This window comes from Panulirus ornatus, chromosome 20, assembly GCF_036320965.1.
Source record: "Panulirus ornatus isolate Po-2019 chromosome 20, ASM3632096v1, whole genome shotgun sequence".
NCBI lineage: Eukaryota > Metazoa > Arthropoda > Malacostraca > Decapoda > Palinuridae > Panulirus > Panulirus ornatus.
The window spans coordinates 44,972,581-44,996,420 of NC_092243.1; the positions used below are offsets into that span (position 1 = coordinate 44,972,581).

The 23,840-nt window shown below is 43.0% G+C and overlaps 1 protein-coding gene across 5 annotated transcripts in view; it reads left to right on the forward strand.

Annotated features, from left to right (window-relative positions):
* The window catches only part of LOC139755803 (multiple PDZ domain protein-like), a 252,211-nt gene that overhangs the window by 25,755 nt on the left and 202,616 nt on the right, over window positions 1–23,840 (forward strand). The window contains exon 1 of one of the 5 annotated variants that reach the window (XM_071674418.1): window positions 12,625–12,737. The exons of 3 other annotated variants lie outside the window; for them this stretch is intronic. The gene's annotated coding sequence lies outside the window, so the exon portion shown is untranslated. Of the gene's footprint in view, window positions 1–12,624; window positions 12,738–23,840 lie in introns of those variants that run through there. One more of the 5 variants, XM_071674420.1, reaches the window with a different exon arrangement.

Here is a 23,840-nt window from a genome sequence, read left to right on the forward strand (position 1 = left end):
TGAAGAACATTATCTCGGAAAGTGAAAATGGGTATGTTTGAAGGAATAGTGGTTCCAACAATGTTGTATGGTTGCGAGGCGTGGGCTATGGATAGAGTTGTGCGGAGGAGGATGGATGTGCTGGAAATGAGATGTTTGAGGACAATGTGTGGTGTGAGGTGGTTTGATCGAGTAAGTAATGTAAGGGTAAGAGGGATGTGTGGAAATAAGAAGAGCGTGGTTGAGAGAGCAGAAGAGGGTGTTTTGAAATGGTTTGGGTACATGGAGAGAACGAGTGAGGAAAGATTGACCAAGAGGATATATGTGTCGGAGGTGGAGGAAACAAGAAGTGGGAGACCAAATTGGAGGTGGAAAGATGGAGTGAAAAAGATTTTGTGTGATCGGGGCCTGAACATGCAGGAGGGTGAAAGGCGGGCAAGGAATAGAGTGAATTGGAACGATGTGGTATACCGGGGTCGACGTGCTGTCAATGGATTGAATCAGGGCATGTGAAGCGTTTGGGGTATACCATGGAAAGTTCTGTGGGGTCTGGATGTGGAAAGGGAGCTGTGGCTTAGGGCATTATTGCATGACAGCTAGAGACTGAGTGTGAACGAATGGGGCCTTTGTTGTCTTTTCCTAGCGCTACCTCGCACACATGAGGGGGGAGGGGGATCTTTTTCCATGTGTGGCGAGGTGGCGATGGAAATGAATAAAGGCAGACAGTGTGAATTATGTGCATGTGTATATATGTATATGTCTCTGTGTGTATATATATGTGTACACTGAGATGTATGGGTATGTATGTTTGCGTGTGGGGACGTGTATGTATATACATGTGTATGGGGGTGGGTTGGGCCATTTCTTTTGTCTGTTTCCTTGCGCTACCTCGCAAACGCGGGAGACAGCGACAAAGCAAAATAGATAGATATATAAATTATATATATATATATATATATATATATATATATATATGTATATGTATATATATATATATATATATATATATATATATATATATATATATATATATATATATTCTTATGAGTCCACGGGGAAAATGAAACACGAAAAGTTCCCAAGTGCACTTTCGTGTAATAATCACATCATCAGGGGAACGTTTCGTGTTTCATTTTCACCGTGGACTCATAAGCATATCTTGATCACGCGCAAAATTGTGATCCTTTCCAATATATATATATATATATATATATATATATATATATATATATATATATATATATATATATGAAAGCCATTGTTTTAAGTACCCTTTGTCTGGGGTGGTATGTCACCACAGAATCTGGTGCGTCATCACCCTTCCCATGCTGCTATGGACCCGTGTAAGCCATTCTCCTCTCCTACATGGGTTAGTGGTGGTGACGGACCCACGTAATGTTAATATCAGATGTAAGAACGATGACTATTTTAATCAAGCGATTCAACGATTTTGGCTTCCCTCATTCTCAAATGAGGGAAGCCTTCTTGTTAGTTGAATCCTGGAATGAAGTTGTTAGGTCACTTAAACTGAAAAAAGTTGCATTCTTATGATATGGTTTCCGTTCCGATGAACATGAATGTACAGTATGTACAGATCACGCGTAAACGTCTGGTAGTTTCCTTTGCGATGTCCTCGCTCATGTTCATCCGGACAGAAGATATCTCTCCTGATGAACGTGAGCGAGGACGACATTTTCAAAGAACTAGCAGACGCTTGAGTGTGATCTGTACATACTGTACTTATCAGTAACCTTAACTCACCAGAAACTGTCCCCTATTATGTCCATCATGTTCAACCAGTCTGGTAGCAGATCATCATCTGCAACAGATACCATAAAGAAAAGTTTCAACAGGAAACCGTTAAGTTTCAATATGAAAAACCCGTTAATAATACTCAATGATAACATGAATACAACTGATTAGATGTTTCTCTGGAAGAATTAATCAATTAAGGCCATGAAAAGTGGACTATCGCCTCCGCTCCGTGTCGGGGCTGGCTTTGGGGTGTGGCTTGTCTTACTTTGGGCTGGTCGTATGGTGGGTTCATTTACTATGCAGTTGTTCCAGTGCGGATGTGCTTATCCCCCGGTGTTGGTTCTGTTGTGGGGGTGTTGGGGTGATGGACCGCCCTAATGTTAGGCATTATGTACCTCATAAGTGTAGACATGCCAGAGTGAAAGCCTATCTCTGTGTCCCATCATTTCTCAGTCCATTCTGGCCGCTGAAACTGTGGATATTGTGCCCATTGGGTGGTGATTGCTGCCACGTTGGTACAATATCCACTTTGATTTTTTTATTATTATCATTATTATTATTATTATTATTATTATTATTATTATTATTATTATTTCTATTATTATTGTCATTGTTATTATCTATTATTATTGTTGTTGTTATTATTATTCTGTGTTTTCCATAGTTCGTACAGATATAAAGCGAAGGAGACTTTGCAGTCACACATCATAAAGTGTTGCAGGTCTAACTCCCTTCCTCGTAAGTCGCTGGCCTTCAACCCCGATAGACCAATCAATCTACAGTACTCTGAGGTGACCCTGGTGACCCCACTAGAAATTCTCATTTGCGGACTGTAGCGCTCCTCCTGACACTGGACAGATGGTAGCAGTATGGTATGCCTTGAATATCCACCATTACATACCGTATCTAAGACAACGTTTCAGCTGCCAGAAGTATGGTCACATCGGCAAGTTCTATCGCTCAGAGGAAGAGATCTGAGGGATTTGTATGGAAATAATCCCACGAGTGTTTTCAGGTCCAGTGTGATAACTGTAGAGGATAGCGTCTAGCCTCCGACAGATCATAAGAGATTTATGGAATGATGAAAAGATAGTAACGAAAATGGTGTCTCAGCGAGGCTGGGAAAGTTGTATTCTCTAGATACTATAAGAAAAACGGATTAAGCCTGACAGAAGCTGTCACAGAGATCTTACCATAACAATAAAAGATAAGCTGAGAAAGTGCCATATTCACACAATTTGCTAAAGAAGATAAACAATAAGCAGCAGTCATCGTGTTCAGGGCAAGTAACAGCAAATTTCACCACCTCTGCAAAAAAGTAAGCAGGAAAACCCTCACCACAGCCACAACGTATCCAGAAGCTGTTGACGGATGACGAACACGGTTGTCGACAGTTTCTAAATTTACAACGAACTGATGCCGTCGATGTGATACTGAGGAACATGTGATCAAGGCGGAACATCATCAACAAAGATTCCGCCGGAGGCTTGGCTTCAATAAGCCTCCTCACTTCCCGTCCTCCTGAAAGAGGGCAGAGAAAAAGTTATCCCCTGAAGTTGGAGCCTCCATTCCACTACGCTGGCCACAGTAGTAGATGATGTTGGATGCCTCCACTAACATCATCTCGGGGTGGCGTGTGGTGGGCTCCACTAAGGGAAAGGTAAATCTTGCTCTAGCTGTGTCACCAGCCAGAGTAGGTTGGTAGGAATGAAGATGAGGAAATTACAGACTACAGCAACAACATAGCTCGAGAGAAATGAATTTCCTGATGCAGTGGAACTACCAGGAAATAGACGTTAAAATGGGAAGAATTGTAGTATTTGATGTTGTCAGTTAACCCAATCTGTACGTCTTCAAGCGATCATGATCAAGGAAAGCGGTGGCCTTTCCCAAAGTCGATACAAAATTCATTCCCAGTACGATCCTTGTGATAACGGACTCCTGTAACGTGTTGTTGTGATGATGATGGCAATACACCAGGACGCTGCAAGTTAGTTCATTGAGGATTAGCCTGACCAGACGATACACCGTTAGATACACAGACATTCCTCAAATGATCTAGACAGTATGAATCTGGAGAACGTGGCTGGGCAGCTTTGTCTCCCCTTTTCACTCCAAGGCGATTTCAGTGACCGCCGCCTTTCGCGGGACGCTTGGTCCAACGCCAGAGGTCGAATCATCCGTCTTGAGCAAACTAATAGACATACTCGACTCAGATTATCCAACATCATCCCTCATCCAAACTGGGACTTGTCCTCGTGTGCAGCAGGCGCTGAGCTGGATCTTCTGTGACAAGTCATGGAAGATCCAGCCTAGCGACACGGGAGCGACCACTTCTCACTCCTTCTGACCAGGTAGATGGCAGCCCAGCATGTACGATAGAGCCATGGAGACGACCGTGCCAACTGGACTTTCCTCGCGCGTTTTGCTGTCATGCAGGAATCTGTCGAGCGTCTCAATCTGTCCATGAAGCCATCGACCTCCTGAGAACCAGAAATCACCTTGCACCAGTATAGTCAGTCCCAAAATGCATCGCAGAATACTGTAAGAGCTTGGGGGTCAGATAAGTATCAACAAACTGTTAGAGCAAGAAGCGCTACATTAAGGCAGCTGAAACGAACACCTAGCGATGCACCCATTGTTCACTACAGAAGGGTTCTTGCCAAGGCAAGGAGGATGCTCAAGGAGGCTAGATGACATGCATCATGGATGCAATTCGTGTCCTCCGTACATTGAGGAACACCCAGACCACCAGTACTTGACAACATTCACAAGATAGCAGGGATATCGGAGCTAGTTTCCCAATCTGCTTTGAAGAGTATGGCTCACTCATACGTAAGGAATCAGATGTTGCAAATAAGGTTGCTTACTCCACGGCAGAGACCTCCCATGGATCGTCTTATTACGCTAGATTTTCCATCCTAAATGCAGACCACCGTCGTTCCCAGGATGAGGACCTGCAGAACTCTCGTACTGTAAGCTCCTCCACTCAACGAGGATTTTGCATGGAGCCTCTGCCGAAAGACTGGGCCAGGAACCGATGATATTCCGTCCCAGATGATGTCTCGTTTACCGTAGTGTTCCCGGAATGTTCTGTTGTCTTGTATAACAGGATTATCTGGGAGAGCACGGTAGCACCAACGTGGACGGAAGCAACTGTCATCCCAGTTCCCAGGGTTGGCAGGAACACAGCACAACCATACAACTGCACACCAGCGTCTTACACGAGTTGTGGCTGGAAACACGTAGAAAAAAGAGTAATTTTAGGTTTATGTTTCTGGAAAAAGTTGTAGGCATTCCAGTTTGGGTCTACAAAACTGAGAGCTACAACAGACGACCTTGTTATACTAGAAACCGTCGTCAGGAACTCCCTTGGTGAGAGGTATCACATTTTGGCAGTTTACTTTGATACAGAAAGAGCATTCAGCAGCACATGTAAGCATAATATTGTTAAGAAGCTTTGCCAGGTTAAGCCAAGACTATCGTTGGTGCCTCATATCCAGTAACGTGAAGGCCACGAAAGCTTTTGGTGTGCTGCTGCTGCTTCCCCACACAACGTGGAGTCAGACAGCACAACTCTACTTCCGCTATACCGAGCGTTAGCCCACAGCAAGCTGGACTGTGGATGTGAGGCACAGTCGTCTGGGTACCCACAGCTCTCAAGATCTTGGATTCCATCCACAACGAAGCTCTAAGGATCTGAATTGGAGCCTTCCGATCCTCTCCAGTGCAATCCTAATATGGTTTGAGCCGCCTCTACGACTGCATCGATCATATATGAACTTGATTTACTACAATAGGTTTAGAGAGACCATGATTCTCCCAGTTCTTTGGAGGGAGGATGAGAGACTCTGCAAAGGTGGGACCACACCAAACATAAACATTGTGTGTAACGTGTTGGTGACTGTGATCATCTATGCTGAGAGTCACGTCTACACCCACGGAACAGTGTTACAATGTTGTAAACATTGCGGACAAAACCTACCAATGTCGAGTATAGGCGGTGTTAGGAACATTGTGGTCAACAGTTTGGACCCAAGCTGAATAATGTTGCCAACATGAAGTTCATCACCCGGAGACAGTTGTATGTTACCAGAACTCTTCCCAATTATCACATAGCCAACATGTTCGTGAATGCGTCAAAACATTGCTGATAACGATGTAGCGAACGCATATTACCGAAATTGTTACCATTGGATCCGCAGCAGTTTTGATAAGTGTCAGTAACTTTGAGGGAGATGTGGCCATTGTCACACACACTACCAGTCTAGTCTAGACAAGCTGTTGTCCATTATTGTTTTTCACCATGTGTTGGTGTGGTCCCTCCTAGACACACCTTGAATCTAGCCTCTAGGATTATACCAGTTGGAGTGCCATGGAGTGCCAGTCCAATGCAGTCACACTGCAAGGATATGGCTGATATAACGAAGAGGCCAAGCCCCGAAGAGGAAATAAAGTACAGATTCCTGGAACACTTTAAAACACCAAGCTTCAATATAAGTAAATGAATATATATATATATATATATATATATATATATATATTGGAAAGGATCGCAATCTTACGCGTGATCAAGTATGTTCCTGTGAGTCCACGGGGAAAATGAAACACGATAAGTTCCCAAGCGCACTTTAGTGTGATAATCACATCATCAGGGGAAACGCTAGTGAGAAATATGTTTACCAAATGGCGTCCTAGCTACGTCTCTTCGTTGTATATCAACTGACCGGTATATTTCTCTCTTGTATCTCCCCTGATGATGTGATTATTACACGAAAGTGCACTTGGGAACTTATCGTGATTCATTTTCCCCGTCGACTCGTAGGAAAGGTGTCTGGAGTAACTTGCCATCTGCAGTTTTCATCCTCCCTGCAATGCAGATGACCAAGGAGCTAGAGCATTGACATATGGTCATCTACTCTGATTCTCGCAGTGCTCTGCAGTCCAACGACAAATTAAACTCGCCACATCCGCTGGTGGAGAACATCTAGGACTAACGTGCATTGATGATATGACGACATAGGAAGTTATCCCTGTGCAGGATCACCGCTTACATAGGTATCTGTGGGAACAACTGAGCTGATCAGCAAGCAATGACGGTGGCAGCTGCCTGCTGGGGTGCTAGCTTTACTCTCTCACATAGAGAAACCACAGATTTGAGAATGGCTTAGCAATAAATGGAGGCAGAAACTGAGACAGACCTCAAACCACAAACTGCGAAGAATTAGATCAGATCGTTGCAGTTGGGTGACAGATGTTCACTCCACTCGACAAATGTGAGTAGCTAAGGATCGGACGCGCATGATTGGCTAGTAGTGGTTGGTTAATTGCAGGAGACAGACCTTCAGTCATTGAAGTCTCGGATGCCATTAACAGTGGCCTTTGTTGTGGGGTTAAAGTCTGTCTTCTAAATGTTGAGAATGCTACACACGTGTGGCATTCTTAACATCCACAAGAAAGATTTTAATTCCTTTCATTACAGTCAGTAGTTTATTGGGTGAGGACTGTGATTAATGTGAGTTGTTTTCTTAAGGAAACCATTATTCTGCTGTACAAGATCAAATTTATTCTCGATAGATTTTGATTAATGATTTGTTTTAATGTTTTAGACTTCTTATGATCCAATATTTGAACTTTACAGAAAAGAGATTCGTATAGGTTTTTGAATATTTTAGAACATCTTTTATGTTTCAGTTCTTATGAAATTGATATTATCCGTTTAGGTTTTTGAATATTTTAGAATATCTATTATATTTCAATTCTCATGAAAGTGATATACGCCCCTGATGACTTATGCTACTTACGTCTCGGCAGTTTTTTGATAAACATACGTACACCGGAACCGGCCAGTACCATCGGTGACTTTAAATGCCAGACACACAAGCCTCGACACTCCTCCATGAATACCACACACAGAAATAAAACTGATGAGAAATTTCTGAATACTACCTCTGAGGCGGAAGTATCCAACATCTATAAGCCATTCATCCCTTACTGCTGCTGATAAAAGGCTGGGAAATGGAAAAATCCACACTCAAACGAGAGAAGGTAACCCAGCCAGCAGTGATCATACCCTTTTGATAGTTGCTAAGATAACCGCTTCAATCTTCATCCCAGCAACACATCAGCTACCAACCATAAAACCAGCGGGAATATGTACATTCAAATAACAAACAGTAATCTCGACATCGGCCTTTAAGGGACAAAAACTGAATAGATAAGGCGGAAGGTACGTGGAATGAAACCATAGACCAAAAGCTGCAAGTTAACTGTTTCCCACCACCACGTAAATATGATCATACCCGCTGCCCAAACCACAAATCACGGACGCCAAACTTTGTTCCACCAACGTATTTTGTTACGTCCACTCCCGGGCTGGGCGTATGCTCTTTACCGGTATTGTAAAGACCTCCAGCTGACTTCATTGGAAGACAGATCTACACAACAAGCACTGCAATAGGACTATCTCCCTTCCACAAACATTTAATGACTCGAAAGCATTCTGGCAGGGAATTAGAAGACAGCAGGGGAACCCCCAAGGCTTCACAAGTCATAGATAACAAAACGGAAGAGGATCAAGCTATGGCGACCGTGTTCATGAACACCAGGAAATAGGTGTTCAGAATCAAGCAGGGAGATACTAAAAATTATATCTGAGATTATAAAAAACAAAATACGTCTGGTTCGCTCGGAGCAGGGAAGGAACCATTTCATATCACAGACCATAGAACCATAGTCTGAAGACAGCTGTCCCCAAGCAACGGTCTCTCCATGAGAATTAACATGCAAGAGCTATGAACAGCCATAAACAAGAAAAACCAGATTGTTAATGTTATCATGTCTACAAGTTACATCTTAAAGGTCCACAGTAACTTTTCAACATGTGCAGCATTATACTCGACACACAATACTTTCCCCGAAGGTACAAAGAGGCCAAAGGATCAGTGATAACAAAACCAGGAGTCTCAGAGACAGACTGAGACTTTCCCACCCATATTCTTGGTAGGAATTCTGGGAAGAATCTGAGAAGAATTAAACTTGGATTAAGAAGGCGACTATAAAACGCCAACATGTTTTATAAAGATCAGTATGGCTTCCGGAAGGGTAGAAACACTCGCCACCTTTGCAATCGCGGCTGGAAAGAAAAATGCTATTCCTTGATTACAAGCAATAAATTGCAGTCGTACATAGACATAAACAAAACTTGAACAAACGGCCTGCGATGCAGACTTGCAGTTAGGCATACCAGAAAAAAGAATACGGTGTAATTTCCTTAACCCGAGCACAGCAGAAATCATTAACTCGGTAACGCCGCCAACATTTGCTGGGTCTCCTGAATAAGCTGGTCTCCCAAGGCTGCGTACTGTCACCATCTCTGTTCATGACGTAAATAGCTGACAGTTTGGTTCTCACCAACTGGAATCTGGAGCTGGATATTCTCTACGCACATGACGTCGTTCAGGGTAGTAACTGACAGCTCGCTCCCACATCACAGTGATGTCATCATCCAGACTCGTTAGATACGAAAAGGGTTGGAAGAGAAGAAACCAATATAAACAAATACCCTACAGTGGCACTGGGAAGAATAAAGTCTAGCTACGTAAACATACAGGGGATATAGGATTACTCACCGAAAGATCTACAAAATCTTGGATCACACTGTAGTATACCAAGGCTTCACAATAGATCATAACAGTAAAAGATCCGCACAACGAAACGCTGTTCTGATCAGCCTGGACAGATTCGGGCACTTTCCAGAAAAAACAGTAACTACATTGGCCGAAAACCACGATTCTCTCTGTTTGTATCCTACTCCCTGTACCCACACACCAATCACATTCTGAAACTTCACTGGATACAAAACAGGGTCCCTCGATTATTGCAAGTGAGAAGTACCTCGAAATCGATAACGTGAGAGAACGAATCAAGATTAAACCACTTTATGCATGCTTTAGGGAAGCATCATAAGAAGTCTGGCAGAAACTATAAGGAAACGGACACAAACTATAGACTTGTCCATAACCAGGACAGTTATAACAACATGGAACACTCTTGGATGGATCCTGTAGAACCTGGAAGCAAGGCGAGGCCTCAGCCATCCGTCTGTGTATACGGTGAACAATGCTTACCTTATTTTCTTACCCAAACCAAAGGATAACATCACTACATACACACCCCTAGTCTGCCGGGGGTATATAAATAAGGCACCAAAAACACTTATCCATCAAGCCAGACACTCATAAGTAAAACCTACACCTTATACTTGTACACTATAGATATCGTAGATTTTTAAACTACACCTTCCTCCTCCAACCACTTATTTCTCTCGACCTCCTAGTTAAGAAAAAACAACTAAACGTTGTTATATTTGTTGTAAGATGTAAGTTTTACTTAAAATCACTGTACTGCAGTGCTTGTGTCATAACATGATTCGTAGTATCACTAATGTGTCAATGATAGATCATGAAAGCATCGTGCAGTGCCCGCAGTATGGTAGGTAACTATGATGGTTGGAGAGACTGACTTACCACTTTAGGGAGTAACGGACCCATCATTATCGTACTCCGCACATCTTGGTCCTCTCTGTAACTAGTCCAAGCTCTCGGTGATTTTAGTCAGTCTTCCTAATCACATAAAGAACTCTCAGATCAGCCGATGGTGTTACCCACGGGAGAGGGGGATGAAGTGTGATCCGGGCTCTTGTTTGTGTTTTCTAGTGTAAATTGTCTTAGTGCGTCAGCTGCAAACAGTAACCAGGAACAGACATAAGACGCACCTGTCCAGGTTTAAAGCTGCCGGGATCTTGTGCTGTGTTTCTCTCTCTAGCCTTTATGGTTGGCAAGACTCGCCAGGTTAGACGTGACGAGGCTGGTTGTAAGAGAAATTATTATAGTTGTTGGTTCTGTATTTTCATCCCTCTTAGATCTTCAGTCACAGCTTACATCGCGTAATTCTGAGCAATGCCTGAGTGTCTGAGTTTTGTATCGTTCATGCAGTTGGACAATCGGACATTCTCTAACATGACTTGAAAGCATTATTCCCGTAAGAACGTGTCCTTATTGCCATAATTCACGTACACTTGCGTTTCAGCATGTTATCATTTATGTACACTCGCGTGAGCTTTAAGTTATTCACATACACATGTGAACACGAATTATTCAGAGACGCGTGACCGTAATTCACATTCACACATGTAAGCATAAATAAGTTATTCACGTACACACACACACACACATACACACACACACACACATATGAGCTGTTATCCAGACACATGTGAGCATAAGTTATCCACAGAGACATATGTGAGCGTGTTATCCACGGACACGTGTGAGCTAAGTTATTCACGGACACGTGTGTGTGAGCATAAGTTATTCACAGACACGTGTGTGAGCATAAGTTATTCACAGACACGTGTGTGAGCATAAGTTATTCACAGACACGTGTGTGAGCATAAGTTATTCACAGACACGTGTGTGAGCATAAGTTATTCACAGACACGTGTGTGAGCATAAGTTATTCACAGACACGTGTGAGCCTAAGTTATCCACGGACACGTGTGTGAGCATGCTATTCACAGACACGTGTGTGAGCATAAGGTATTCACAGACACATGTGTGAGCATAAGTTATTCACATCCATACTTGTACTAAGTTATCATCGTAATATGATATAGTATAATGGTATGATAATACCTGTCTGAAGAAGAGAATGGCTCTGTCCACACCTGTGCATCCTGTGTGGGCTAGATATGACTTCGTCGCCTGTGGCAGTTGGTGGAACAAGTGAGACATCCAGAGCAAGTTTAAATGAACCACAAATGACAAACCCCGATGGTTGGGTCCGCCTCTGTGTGTACAGCACCGTCTTCGCCCACTCTAGGGCCCCAGGGACTACATACACAGTGCATCGCTTGCAGCAGGACCCGATTATCACATCTCTAATGCATCAACCAACAGTCTGTCAAGGAACATAATGAACACTTCAACAGGAAATCCTTATCATATCTACAGTATATTACCAGCTATCGACGTTGCACAGATCCATCCTCTTCTTCAGACAGGCATTAGTTATCATATGAATATACAGTTTCATTTTAAGATGATAATTTGGTGCACATGTATATGTGAATAGCTTATGCTCACATGCGTGTATGTGAATAACTTACGCTCACAAGTGCAGTTGAATAATTTGCGCTCACGCGTATGTACATAAATGACATTCTCAAACGCATGTGTACGCAGTGTGCACACATTTGTACGGAAATAATCTTACTACACGTGTGTACGTGTATGGTTAAGCACACACACGTGTGTAATGGAATGAAGAAAATTAACATTTTTGGGTTGTTGCAACATTTCTTTTATTATAATGTTTCATGTGCTGCACAGCAACTTTGATGCAACATCCTTGATCATTAAGGCATAGATTCAAACACTGGACGCCCGGCCTAGCTGATCCTTTGTAATCCGTGTAATCCTTTTGTGCTCCGGCTCACACGGTGGACCTGGGGGCAGGAGGCACAATAAACTGGCTTCTGATAACTGCAACGACATAAACGAGAGTAAGGTCGCTGAACATTATACCCCTAGCCCAACCAGGTACTGTTCCCGCCACCGTGAGAGGCGGCCGGCGCGGCTAGGCAGGCGAGGAGGTGAATGTCGTTCCTTCTGACAGAGGTAATAAGGTAAGCAATGAGACGCAAGATAATCAGGATTCGATTCTCAAAGTTTGGACTGTATTCATTCCTCAGGTTCTGAGGAAGATAACTGTTCAAACGTTGAGTATTAAATCGTGTCTCACTGCTACCTTACTGCCTGGGCGGGGAGGTGGCAACAGTGAGAGCGAGGCAGCAGCATGCACCTCGGGCCGGTGTGGGTCAGTCAGTCTCCCGCGCGACGCGCAGTGCAAAGGTGACGAGCAACCTTCACCTCCACACGTCCGAGGTGCCACCACCTTAGTCTGGGCTCCCTCGCTCCACGGTTGATCGTGCGCTGAAAGAGGTTTATTTATAGATATTGATAATATTACAAGTACAGTATGGGTGTGTATGTAGCGTAGTTGATTGTATCAGTGTTTGAAATGGATGTTTGTTTCCACCACCTAAATTCTCTCTCGCCCCACCACCCTCTCAGTATTTGTATAACAGAATCAGTAAATAAAAGTCATGCAACACAGTGCTGCAGTGTAATGACTGCCGTTGCTTAAAGTTTAACAGTTTGCAATTGCTATTTATGTGATCATTTGTTTAAATATTGTATGTTAATGCTAGCAATGTTACAAGGCCTGTCACAGGAAATAATGACTAATTAAAGAAAAAAAAAATATCAGAATGGCCGTTGTTGCCTTTGAAATGCCCGTAATCAACCGTTGCAAGATTGAGCTTTGTGGTGACCTGTGAGTTGAACGAGTCGCATGCAGCTGTAGTGACTCTGACCAGCAGAGGTGACCTTTGTTAGTGTTAATGCTAGGCTCAGCTACGCTCGGATCCCGTCTTTGATCCTGAGGCACCTTCATCATGATCTGAATGTGGCTGCTCGGTCGCCTATTTTGAATGACTGTAGAGATGTGTATTTTGTAATACTGGGATGGCCTTAGATTGTCTCGGTTGGCATTCAGAGGCAACATATGGTAACCTAGCCTAGATCCTGAAATATCTACACGTAGAAGGTGGTGGTGGTACCTCTGTGTGCTACGTGAAGCTGTAGTAACTTTGAAAGCTGCCCTCTTTATGGTGCACTTGAATCCTCCCTGTGATAATGAGGCATCATTATGATATGTTTAAGGCTGCCACGTCGCCCAGTTTGAATGACCAGTGAAGTAAGTGTAATCTAGAAGAGCATTCAAGGCCAACATGTAGTAGCGTGGAAACTTGATCTAAATTTCTAGAGCACCGACACCAAAAATCTGGGGACCTTTGATGATGCGGTTCGGCTTCCACACCACAACACAACTCTTGTCTTTTCGTCGGGCCAGAGGACACGTCTGTCTCAGAGAGAAGCTGAGCACTGATTGCTTTGCGTCGCTCGCCTCTCTCTCTCTCTCTGGTACAGTCTATGAATAAGTTTTGGTTATGGTGCCGCAGCATTTCTTAAGGTGAAAATCCTTCTTGAAACCGACGTCCTTCTGGATTGTTCACCCCATGTTGTTAGTGAAGGTTCATCTCCGTAGACCCGTCCAGTGTCGGGTTCAACTTTAGTGTGCCAGACGCTACGTACTGCGAGATCTGTTTTCTGTTGTGACTGTTGTTCGTAGACGTATTTTTTGTATACATCTGTAAATGCAGTTTGCGAGCATTGCACACACACATTTATGTAAGAATGTGCATAGGGCTCAGATGATACTATGGTTTCAATGTTGTAGGGAGAGAACTATATAATATTTCAGTAAACTTTACCAGCGCTCTCTAAGCATGCAGGCGCGCGCAGACGTTCATGTACACACACATATACATTGAAAAATATGAAGAGACATGGATACATGTCTATACACGTTGACAAACATCAAGCCGGACAGTAGTACTGAAGTAAACATTTAAACGCCAAAACTATTGATCATGGATCATGCTCGGTAGATAATTATTAAAAGAAGAGAAATACTGTTTGAGTGATTAATCAGGAATGTTCTGAAATACGAAGATCAATAAATAGGTGTATATAATATTACCAACAAGATGCCTAGTTTTATAAACAATGAAGTGGATACGATGCTCACTCTTTCTAACTCCCTGGTCAGACCTCATCTGTAATTCACTTTGTTTCTGGTCATCAGACTTGATTAGAGATAAAGAAAACTAGTGAAATGAAATATGAGCAACGAAACTAATTCACTAAGGAATAACACTTGTGACAAAAGACTCCGAGATTTGAAATTATTCTCTACAATAACCATCACTCCAGGCAGATGCAGTGAAAGTTTTCAGAATATCAATCGTAAAAGAAGCTCTCAGAATATCAAGTTATCTCCACAACATAACGTACGAGAATTTCTCCAACATGACGTACGAGAATTTCTCCACAACTTAACGTACGAGAATTTCTCCACAACTTGATATGCGAGAATTCCTCCACTTAAGATAAAGGTTCAACGACTACTATTAATTATGAAATGAAATGGAAGTGGATATAGTGACAAGTTCGGCAAATTTCATTTTCATTTGAAGAGCTGTAGACCAGTGAAGTACGCCAGGTGTTGTGACTGTGGTCACTGTCACTACCTTCCAGTCAAGACAAATGCTTCCATGACATCTGTTACAGTAAAGTAGGAATGTGACAAGACTGTCGTTACCTTCCAATTAAGACGCATGCTTTAGTGACGTTACAAGGTAACAGCAATGTGACAAGACTCGTTACATTTCCATCGAGACTAATCAGTGCTTCAGTGATGTGTGTTACATGGTAATAGAAATATTGCAAGATTTTAGATTGTTAAATGATGAACATTTTTCTTTTCTGTTTTCAAGCTGACCCTCAGAACAAGATTCTATCATAGTGGGAGATTCTAACATACCGGTATCTAAATGAGGAGAATCCCTTTCCAGTAGCTCCGGGCGTGTGGACTCTACCTAAATTTGCTTCATAGTGACTTAATCCAATTAGCTGAGGAACCTACTCGCCGTGAAAATAGATTTAGTTGTTGCTACAAATGAGGATCTCGTTGATAATGTTGAAGTTGGAGTAAAGTTTGGTACAAGTGATCACCGGCAAATTAATTTTGAGGTTGCTTTCAACACTGATGTGATATTGGTCAAAATGACAGTCGCGAAAAAATACTGGATTTTAAACGTGCAAATTTCAATGATTTTCGCATTGCTCTTTACATGCAAACTTGGGATGATTTTGTTAATTAAAATGAGATGAACGTAGCATGGAATAGCTTCAGAATAAACCTTCGAAGCAGCAGAGGGAACATACGCATAGTAGACGGTGTATTTCTACAAACCAAGATGGTGGAACGGTGATATAGAGAAGTGCCTGTTGTCTATGAAAATAAGTTGTTCATAAGAAACTCGGAGAATTCTATAACCAACATGATACAGTAAGGTATGTAAATTTGCGTAGAGAAAGTAAGAGAGTTATACGACAAAGTAAACGTCAGTATGAAGGGTATATTGCTGAAAATAGCAAAAGAAACCCTAAGGAGATTTACAGTTATGTTAGAAGCGAGAGTCATAACCCAGTCATAAGTCGTTACGGAAAACGGTGGCTTGGTTCAAGGCAACAAAGCCTTCGCAAAATATCAAATGATTTTTTTGCATCTGTATTTACGATCGAAGACAACCAATGTCCAGACTCAGTCTCAGTGATAAGAGAAGGGAACGCTCTTCAACAATGAAAGAGGCGAAAAATGAGGTAGTTAAGCCCTTTACAATAAGTCACTTGCTACAAGAAAAGTTCCAGGTGAATGGAAGTTTGCCGATGTAACACCAATATTCAAGAAATGTGATTAAGTCTGACAAGATATTATTGTCCATTAGCTTGGCGTCTGTAGCTGGAAAACTTAAGGAAACCATCATTCGAGATAGAATTGTAAACCATTTAGGGGACCACCACTTGATAAACGATTCTCAGCATGGTTTACGTCCAAATCATTCATGTTTGACAAATTTGTTTGATTTCTTTTGTGATGTAATTAACATGCTTAACGAAAGTAAGACAGTTGATGTTTTCTATCTAGACTTTCAAAAAGCTTTCGATACGGTTTCGCATCAGAGATTACAAGCAAAATTTGTCACATACTATAGATGGGGCTGTACCTCAGTGGACAGGAAATGGGTTAACTGGCCGTAAACAAAGTAGTGATTAATGGTCAAGCCCCGGAATGGTTAGACGTAACAAGCGGAGTGCCACAAGGATCATTCTTGGGACCACTTCTTTCTCATATATATTAATGATATTGATGAATGGGCTGCATTGCAAGATATCAAAATTCGCTTATGGTTCAAAGCTGGGTAATAAATCTACAATGAACTTGAACATCAGCTTCAAACTGACGGGCAGACACTCATGAACTGGGTTTGTAAGCGGCATATGAACTTAAATATCAATAAGTGCAAAGTTTTACATAATGGTAGGAAAAACGAAAGGCAAGCAGCAGTATATATTCTGTTGAACTACGAAAGGTAAATGAGGAAAATGACTTGGATGTAGCAATGTCTGTTGACCTAAAACCAAGTAAGCAGAGCACAGAAGTAATGAAAAAAGCGAACGAAATTCTTGGTTTCATGGGTAGAGCCTTCGAATCTGAGTCCAGCGCAATCATCCTTACTCTTTACAATTCATTAGTTCGCCCACATCATGAAAACTGTGTTCAGTTTTGGTCACACTGCCTAAAAAAAAGATTGACAGAATGGAAAGAGTACAGCGTTGAGCTTCCAGGATGATTTCCGGACTGAGAAACAGATCCATCGAGATCATACGAATTGAATCTATTTAGCCTAGAAAAGAGAAGGTTAAGATGTGATGCAATACAATTACTGAAAATGATTGAAGACTTTGATAATCTACCAAATGACCTAAGACTTGATTCGTCTGACTTTACTCATAGTAATGGGTACGAACTCGTGGGCAAACTATAAGTCGAACGAAGCGAAGTACTTTTTCTTCAGCAGTGTTGTTAGCGTATGGAATGATTTCCCAGGTAGAGTTGATGAGAACAGTACCGTAGTTACGCATAAGAATCGACTTGATAAATATTTTTTTAAGTCCACGACTTTCAATATGAACGCCTCCATAGTCAAAATGACAATTTGCAGGATCTTTTCTTTGAATTATTTGTTTGCCGTCTAACTTCTACTCCACTAATTTGTGTTTCTGGTATCTTCCATTATCACAAGCGCCTCGAAAGTGGACCCATCGGTCTGCTACTGTTTTGAATTCTTTTTTATATATGTATTTGTATTTGTATGAGTCTTCTGCTGTCAGAATAGGGATTTTTTTTTTCCGTTCACATTTTCCTATGGAATTTCTATGGCAGTTTGATTTCTTCATACTTTATGGTCTTCCATTTCTCGTTTTTTTTTTTTTTCCTCTCTTCTGTTGAGCCAAATACAGTGGTGTTAAGGGAGAGGGCTTTTGCTTTACTGCATTGATCCCGCCACGGATAAGATTTTGACGGAAGGTAACTACTTCTTCATGGGCCATTAGTTCTCATGTTGTGTCTGACTCATGTTCCTTTCATATTTAGTACACCATTCAACATGCACGCACAAAAGTAATCCCGAGCATTCGAGTACACAAACAGTAGGGAAATAAAGAGTGCGTATCAGAGAAGCCTTTCCACTATATGCGAGGTTGTAGGGTACTTCAGACCTCAGTCAGGGGATCCACTACTGTTTGTAGCAGGTAGATTATATACCAGGCGAAGGATTTCAACCTTGATGTAGCGGGTGATGATTGCAAAATTGTGGAGGACATGCGAGGTAACGGGCATTGTGAATTACTACACAGATCTACACTTATATCAGCAGTGATGAAACAAATGGAATACGGAATTTTTTAACCAAGAGAAATGTAGCGTCATGAAGTAATGTTGGTGGAAGCAGACTCAAAAATCCCGCTGTGAGAGGGACCCAGGAAATGAGTTCATGCCGAACCTGTCGCTAGAAGATCATGTCAGAAGAGTCATGAAGGAAGCAAACTCTACATGTATTGGTATAGGTCGGAGCTTCCATCAGGGATATTGACAGCGAGAAAATGAAGCAACTGTTTTGTCTCCTCACTTGAGGAGATACGAGAGCGGGTACCAGACCTGAGTGGAATGAGATGTAAAAAAAGAGGAAGGTCCTCCATCTGCTTACTCTGAAAAGAGAAGGTTTTAGGGGTAAATAACCGTCGTTAATATGAAACGTTTTCGAAGTCGTAGGAATCGGGAATAAGAGGGTAAGACTGGAAGTCAGGTAAGGAGAATGTGTGCTGGAACGTAATGATGAATTGCTACAGCCACACAGGGATGAACACTTGGAACACACGACACGAAAAGGAAGCAAAAAGCGAATGGTGCATACTAGTTCAAAAACATGTGATACAAATGAAAGAATAAAAGCTGGGGCCGCATGAATGAAACATGTTTCTCATACATACAGGGAGCTAGTTACACACACACACACACACACACACACACACACACACACACACACATACAACTATAATGGAAGAGTGAGACCATTTAGACAAAAGAGATGGATGTTCTGGTATGTTCTTGGACTGCCAGAAAGAGTATAACACTGCATCACATACTGCACAAGAGACTGATAAGGAAGACGGATCTTCAAGCCGGAATAATGGGGAACTACGTCGATGGCTAGAAAGCCATCTTTGCGGAAGTGAACAAAGAACGTATGTTGGAGGAGGAGTCTTGAGATGGGTTGGAGTTATCAGTGACGTGCTGCAGAGCTCGATCTTGGCACCATTACCTTTCCTTATAGACGTAAATGACAGCTAGAACGACTTCACTCGTACTTTCATATGTTTGCGGATGATGTCGGGGGCATGAAGTGATTAATGATGATTGCATAGACTTACAAGGGAACACACATAAACTCCCATGGATTTTGGGCTTCTTTTGACGCATTTAGGACGTCTTTTGTCGCATTTTGGGCCATCTTTTGTCGCATTTTGGACGTCTGTTGTCGCATTTTGGGCCATATTTTGTCGCATTTTGGACGTCTGGTGTCGTATTTTGGACGTCTTTTGTCCCACCACACCTTCTCCAGCTCACCAACCTTGCGTCTGTATAGGAGGCGTTCCTGATAAATTGTTGATGGAAGTCAAAGTAAATGCAAGGTAATGGTAATAGGACACTATGAAAGGAATTTGTGCGAGAGAGACTTGGGAGATTACATTAGATTAAACCCGTTGTAGGTACCTCACCTCGGGAAAATTATGAAAGTTTCACTTGTCTGTTGGCAAATACTAAATCGCATTTAAGTACTTGGGATAAGAAAAAGTTCAGTAAACCATTCACAGTGTACAGTAGACAGAAACTAGTGTCTGCATCTCAAGTTTAGTCACCTCTCAAAATCTAGTTGGGAAGATCCAGCAAAGGTGGACAGAGAATTGAGGACCAAGCTACAGTGGAACGTCTGAGACCATGATTTTGACTGTAATGGCAAGGAGAAGAGAAGAGTTAGGGATGACTAAATCACAACCTCCAAAATCATGAAACAGTCTGGGGTGCAGAATATTGCAGAAAGACCTACACGAAAAGATATGATTGGTCAGAGAAATAGCTCACCGATATCCAGCCCTGGAAAATAGATTAGTGGATAGGAGAAAGAACCAACGCACCAGACCGCCAACAGTGTTCAGGGAAGCAGAGTATAAGTGAAACGGTCTTGGGGGTTTTCACTATACTAAACTATCACCAGGATATCGCATGGAGGTGATTGTGATAGAAAAGAAAATGGTCATTGTTGATACTGACTCGCTTATATAGACTATCACATGTTGATACTGACTCGCTTATATAGACAATCATGTTGAAGGCATATGTGCAGTCTGTACGACTTGTATCAACCCAAGCTGGACGAAGTGGCAACAGCTTGGTCTTCCCTTTGTAGGAGGAACGGTCAGCTGCTGGAGAAGGTTCCAAGGAATGGGACGGGAATGGTGTTAGAATCGTGGACTAAGTTGTTGGAAGGGGAGCGTTGGAACCGAGTGGAATAAGTTGTGGAAGGGGAGGGAAGCCGTTGATCTGCCTGCTCTAGAAGGAAGGGGAGACATGATTACTTGCAAATACCTTGCTGGACCTGAAGACCTTGATATAGGTGTATTGTGTGAGGTACGAGGAGAGTAACAACAGGATATGAGGGACGTAAGGAAGCTTCTGGTCGGCAAGAGTGGTATGGACGCATTGACCTGGGGTACACTGTGTAGTTTTCATGATGTCTTTTGCGCTGTTTGTCTCCAGGTTATTTCAATATTTGCTCATTTTACAATCCCAATTTTTGCATCATTTTCTGTCAGCCAAAGTAAAGGTTAGGTGTTAACGAGTTCAATTTTGACGTGATGATGTATTCCAGTTTTGCCATGTGTTTAACTCTGTAGTATCAACGCTGTAAGCTTAGTTCATTTATTCTTTTTGGACTGAAGCTTCCATTACATTCCCTGGCATCAGTAATGCTCTATCCTCAGCCGTGCGATTCAAAATCATTAACGTAGAGGACATGTGACGTAATCTGTACATAGTGCGACCATCCATTGATATTCTGATGTGCTTATCTACATGATATTTTTTTTCTTTTTTTTACGTTTAGGCTCCAGTCAAGGACAGAAGTCCACATGAAGGCCGGGCCTTTACTGTGATGTAGAGATGATTATGAAAGGGAAAAAGAAGAGACAACGGAAAATGTGTCAGGTCACAGTTATTAGAAAAGACATGAGAGGGTAGAGAATTCCAAAGCTTTGACATGTAAAGGCTCTCTTGTACTCGATGTTCTGGGCAAGACGATGGAAACCCGACTTCCCTGGAGAGGTGGTGTCCCATGTCAAAGAAAACCTTCTGCGTTCCCTGTGTATCAGTAGAATACTGCTTGATGTAGCGGTAGTGCCGCCCGTGTGTGTGGTGTGGAGAGGAACCGCTGCTGTCTAGTGGGCGGCGAGGCACGGGTCATCACGTTCCTACTCACTACACCAAAATTAGAGGACATCACTCAGTGTGGTTGTGACACTGTGTACTTACCTGTTTGTAGGTACCGACCAGGACGCTATGGGGAGAGAGCTTGACACTCGTGGGGCTCCATCTGTTGAATTGCCTTCACTTATGATGGGATTCTGTCATCAGGCAGGAGCTGTGCACAGCTCTAGCCACACTGTCATTACTGTTTGTGTTCCACATAGGAAGTTATACGTCCGTGTTTCCTCGTCTCTTAACCACGTATGTGTGTACATGTCTTTACGCCTATGTGTATGTACATGCATATACCCTATCCTAAGCCAGGTATTCTTTTATCGTCCAGCCCAGAGGGGAGGATGAACACCTGGGTTAAGTGTGGGCCAACTGCCGCGACCAGGATTGGAATCCATGCGGGCCCGTGCTGATTTATGGTCAGTAACGCTAACCAGTACACATTGAAGGCCCGTGTGTGCGTTCGTATACCCACGTCTGTGTACATAATTGTTTGCAGTTCTTAGTTACTGATGAAGGTGGAGGCAGATATCCTCAGAATATCTCCACAGGTTCACAACATGGAAATAAGTGATATAAGTTTTATTGACAAATTCATTTGATCAAGCATTAGGCTGCACGTACATTATTAGCCCCATGTGTCAGTATTGGCCCTATATGCAGCATTTCCTGCACGTCCAGTACTGGGTGTACGTGTAGTACAGGCTGTACGTGCTACATAAGCTGCAGTATCGGTTGTGAAGGTATTATCGGCTCTACGTGCAGTATAAACTGCACAGTCGATATCGGGTGTGTAGGTAGTATCGGCTCTACGTGCTGTATCTGCTGTGGAAACAGTATCGGCTGTGTGGATATTGGCTCAGAGGACAGTGTTGGCTCTGTAGGCAGCACTGGTCACACTTACAATAGTGGCAGTGAATACAATACTGGTGTCACGGGAAGTGAATATACAGTATTGGCTGCACGTGCAGTATTGGTAACGTGTGCAGTATTGGCTGCACGTGCAGTGTTGGCTATGCGTGCAGTATTGGCCGCTCGGGCAATGTCGGCTGTACGTGCGGTATATGCCGCGCGGGCAGTGTTGACTGTACGTGCAGGTTCAGATGTGCATACACTACTGGGTGCACGCGCAGTATTGGCAACGTGGGCATTACTAACTGTGCACGGTATTGTCTGTGTGGTCAGTATTGACCACGTGTGTAGCACTGGCTTACGGTCAGTATTGGTTTTGCTTGTAATATTAAGTACACTTGGGACATTGATTGTGCATGCAGTATGGGTTGCACTTCAAACTGATTTAAATGTACTGTTGGCTGCGTGGGGGGTATCGAATGCATGCAGTGTATATGCTGCATTGGCATACTTGCTTTTGAGGTAGAATTGCTTGCATGGACGATATTGGCCGTACTGACAGCGATAGCAGCAATGCTGTGCTTGCAGCATTGCCTATTCGTGCAATACTAGTTAGTTTGGCAGTGTTGGCTGTATGGGTAGTATTGGGTGTAGGTTGCATGTGCTGTGTTAGCAGCATGTGCACTTTGCCTGCATAGACGGTACTGGCCAGGCAGACAGCACTGACTTTGCAGTATGGGATGTGTTTGCAGTATTGGCTGTGCGTTTAGTACTGGCTATTATGTGCATTACTGGCTTCTTGGGCAATATTGATTGTTGTAGCAGTATTAACTGTGTGATTAGTACGGACTCCACGGGAAGCATTGGCTGCGCGGGCAGCATGGTCTATTCGTGCAGCATTACCTCTGCGTGTAGCGCTGGCGATGCCTGCATCACTGGTTGCAGGGGCTTCACACGCATCACTGGCTTTACAGTCATCATTTCCTGCTCGGGCATCACTGCCACTGAGAATGATCACATGATCTTCACATCACAGTTTCCAGAATCATTTCCATTAATCATAAACTGCTGGTCTTTCTCAGCTACGGTGTATGTTTGTTATGGTCGGATCTTGCCAGTAAGACTTTACCTGTCGTGAAGATCCGGAGGGTCAATGATATGGCGAGACCAGACCAAAGTTCTCACCGGAGAGGTGGTGTACATTCCTCCTCCACTGGACGTGGTGCAGCTGCTGTTGTCTGGATCGCAACCCTCCACTTCTGCCTGGCTGAGCGGCTCGTGGTGGTCTGCATGACCATCACATCACAAGAGCTACTGGGGTGTACATCTCCAGAACCCGGATGGTCAGGGGAAAATGATATATCGACTCCTCTGACTCGTGGGTAGTTGATTCCGATGATTGGAGGGAGAGATCGAGGTTGATGGTCACCTTGATCTGTTGGTACAGATCAGGCCGTAATCTGGACCAGTTTTTTCTAGGCTAATCTTGGTCCACTGATAAAAGTTTCCCCGAGCTTTTTGGTCTATTGTCTTAGGACGCATCCCACGACCTGTCTCAAGAACCGAGCCTGTGGTCCTGACCTTTGTCTGTGCTGGACCGGCGGTCATGACCTTAAATATGAAAATGG